The sequence below is a fragment of the Triticum urartu genome, chromosome 3A, assembly GCF_056163025.1.
Source record: "Triticum urartu cultivar PI428250 chromosome 3A, HENAU_Tu73, whole genome shotgun sequence".
In the NCBI taxonomy this organism is placed as follows: Eukaryota; Viridiplantae; Streptophyta; class Magnoliopsida; order Poales; family Poaceae; genus Triticum; species Triticum urartu.
This window is the reverse complement of record NC_141875.1, coordinates 674,638,670-674,642,438: the sequence shown is the minus strand read 5'-3', so window position 1 is coordinate 674,642,438 and position 3,769 is coordinate 674,638,670. Positions and strand designations below refer to the sequence as shown.

Below are 3,769 nucleotides of genomic sequence, written 5' to 3'. Positions count from 1 at the left end.
AGAAGTCGACTCAAATACATCGACTAGACGATCGGCATGGCACGACTCGTTAAGAGTCGCTAACAGAACGACTTGTCAACTCGAAAACCTTGAGCTGATGTGGATATTTATTTTAAGGAATGGTGATAAAAGCTCAGCTTCTAGTAACAAATTAGCAACTCTTGATCTCCCGCGCGCTCACCTCTTTGGGCAAGGAAAACCTTGCCAACATATGGTAGCCAAATTTGCTTGCTCACACAAATGAGGAAGAAACTTGAAACTGCGGGTAACGAGATGAGTTGCAGGGAACCAAACCCCTCGCTTCTTTGCTTTGCGGGGCAAGGCAAGCGCTTGCCGGCAAGCGCTTGCCCAGAATCCAAACGTGCAGTAACCTTTGCTAGATTTACATGTCATGCCTGATTAGGCATAGCTTTGTTTTTATTTTACCCATTTAGTTTTGCCGGACCATGGCAAAGACCCGCTCAGAGTGAGAAGTTCACAACCTTTGGGGACAACAACAAATTCAAATAGGTTTAGTTTTGCTGGTCCCTGACAAAGAGCCACTCAGAGTGAGAAGTTCAGAATTCAAAGTGCACTCAATACAAAGTTCAGAACGTTGGGTAGTTGACGAAAAAATTATGTACTAAGCTACATTATGGTCAACAAAAATCTTAAGATTCTTCCAAAATACGTTTAGTTTGACAACAGCCTAGAAATTCAACAATATAGCAATAATTCTAGTAGGAAAATATTGGTCATGATCTGATGGAAAACTCAATCAAAACACAAGGTTAGGAGCACACGAAGGGTGCTTAAGCAGTAAGCAACGAACGGCAGACTTACGAGCGCATAATAGTCTTGGCAACAAACAGAATTATTTTGCTTTCTCTACTGAATAAAATAATGAAAAATAACGATGTTCATTAGATATGTTAGGCTGCATATTGTGCAATCTATATAAAAGGAGTTTCATATAAAGAGCTCCATATTATTTGACGTCATCGATGGAAGGCCTTGAAGGATTCATAAATGAAACTAACAACTGTTTATATTCAGCCACCAATAACAGATATCAAGTGACAACAGCAATTAGTCTTACCTAAAAGCAAATATATAAGGGACTAGGTCATTCATACAACTAGGCATTATCCATTGGATCGCTTGTCACTTACAAAATATGTAAAGCTAACCAACATTGTTCAAGGCCACAAAAGGGCATGCACCATGAAAAGCACGTTTTGGAATGCTGCCACGGAACTAGACCATTAGTCACACGCACGCACACCCAACGACTAGTTTTTACAAAGGCATTTGTGCCACCATGTTAAATGCATGAAGCAGCATAGACTTTCAGAAATCATCCGCCAACCAAATCCGCGATTCAGGGAATGTAAGGTAAACCACACATGAAATCTCCAGAATTGCACATAAGATGTGCTTCCCTGCTATCCATATCATACGACAGATTCTCCTCCTTCCAGTCAGTAACGAAAATCAAATTACGATCCGGATAAATTGCAAACATCTCATACTTAAAGGTCATGTCCTCTTCGTCACAATTTTCTGTCGCATATTCCCTTCCAAACATTTGGGGAACATCAATAGTATGCTTTAGGGTCCACACTTCAGTAGCATAATCCTCAGGTACCCTCACAAAGAGTTGGTAATAATAAGGAACCATATACCAAGCATGCAATTTCCCCTAAGAGTATCCAATTGAGCTATAACCAGACCTAGCTTCTTCCATTCCTTCCGGGAGAGCAATTTCCCCACAAACATCCCCCTTTGAGTCCACTGCAGCTATAATAGGTTCCTCGATCACCAAATGCATAAAATGCATCATGCCATTCACGAAGGCACATTCTGCAGTAAAAGGAGGATACTCTCTGGTTTCCCCCCACTCACGGCTGCTCCCAGTCCATTGCCCGGTTTCAGATGAGTATATCGCCACATAGTCGGGCAACTCTACCAGGGATTTAAACACCAAAAAGCGAGGAAGGGTTGTGCCAGTTTTATATGCGCAGGTTCATCATCCTCTTCATCCTGCCATACTATAGGAGGCAACACGGTCCACTGGCCGTCATAGGAATGCACACGATATAATTGCATTCCTCGTCTTCTTGCGATTCCCAGGATTTGCAGAGGAGAAGGCTGCTGCAGCATTGTTTGAGCTTGACCCTAGCGTAGCTCCCATGAAGGAAAGGGAGCAAAGCGTCGACCAGAGAGGCGGCTCCCGGCCCTGGACAGATTGTTGAAACGGAGACCGCCGTCTGAGTGGCGGGTGTGGAAGAATCCGTAATTCTAGGGGTTGGACTTCATAAGCTGGAAAGGGCAATAGAGCCGCAGCTTTGTGTGCCTGGATCTGGATGGGCTTTACCACTTCTTCGAAAATTTTGCCCAAAGGTTGTGTATATCGGGAAATAGGGTAAAATAATAGAGCGGGGCGGCGGCTGTGTATATCAGGAAAAAATGTTTGTCCGCGTATACCTACTTCCATTTTAGAGACACACAAAGGCACCGCTTTCTTCACCGTTTTTCAAACTAATTTTGTCATCTATTTTCAAGATTCAAGAATAAAACAACGATAGATGTTGCGTGCCAAACAATTCACGGTAAATTATACTACATATATAGCTTATGCTGAAGCGGGCCGACAGAAAGAAAATGCCAGAAAGCGCACCACCCTACCAATCAAACCCTAGAAAAAACGGTTACTTGGTCCAATAGTTCATAAAAAAATGCTGCAAGTTCCTCGTATAAAGGGGGTTGTAACTCCCCTGGTACTTTCCCAATATCACATGACCCATAATTTCACTCCATCGCCTTCACATCTCATGTCACCAGGCCCGCTCATCCCATCCAATTCTCTCTTGTGCCACCAAACCGCCGAGCGTCCCTAGCGACCACTAGGGCACTATGCTGCCTTCGTCAGTCGTAGTGGTCCATCGCATCAGCTGACGCCGCTCGCCCCTTCATATTCCTTCGTCTGGCGACCCATGAGACAATTGAACCTGCATCGGCGTACCATCTGAGCATTACCGCCCGTGCCTAGGCGCGACCGGTTAAATCCATGAGTAATCCAGAAAGGGGAAAATTCAATTCCCCACACATCACCCCCGCATTGCCAACACGAATGCCAATGCCAATACCGGCGCATCAATGGAGGAGCAGGCCCGCTTCATCGAGCCGCCGAAGTTTCCCCCGAGGTGGATTGAGTCAGGGTACGCCCCCACGGCGGCGTTTCCAGACGACGGCAAGGAACCACCCCGGTTCGTGCAGTGCCCGGCACCGACGTACGTGCTTGACGTGTCCAAGAGGAAGAACATCGCAGCCTACATCAGCCACAGCAGGTTCGCGCCGAACGCCTTAGTCTAGCTCGTTGTCCGTGGCGACGAAGACGGGTCGTGCCCCCACCTGATGGTCTCCGCTATGGAGACCATCCCGTCGATGAGCGAGCTGAGCATCAATTATGGCGTCGATCAGTGACGATCGGCAACGTTTCCTGTATGTTTACCCTCATTTCCAATTTTCATGAACCTTTCGCCTTCATTTTCAGTTGTCATGAACCTTTCTGTCATTGTTAAGGATTGTACCATTGAATGGACGCAGCGCTAAGACACCTTAAACTAAACTGTTTGCTTGTATTTCTTGTGCTTGGTTTGCCGTGTTTGCACTTTGCAGTCGGCAAGTTATAGCCTGAAACCATATTTGCATGAGTTGAGTCTGGGATCGACGTCATAACCATGGATGTGAGCGTTTAGTTGAGAATTTCATTCGGTTTAGTTTTCTG

General features: G+C 45.5%; 1 pseudogene; it reads right to left on the bottom strand.

Annotated features, from left to right (window-relative positions):
• Positions 1 to 1,336: 1,336 nt before the first annotated feature.
• LOC147981407 (uncharacterized) lies at positions 1,337 to 2,996 on the bottom strand (annotated as a pseudogene).
• Positions 2,997 to 3,769: the final 773 nt, after the last annotated feature.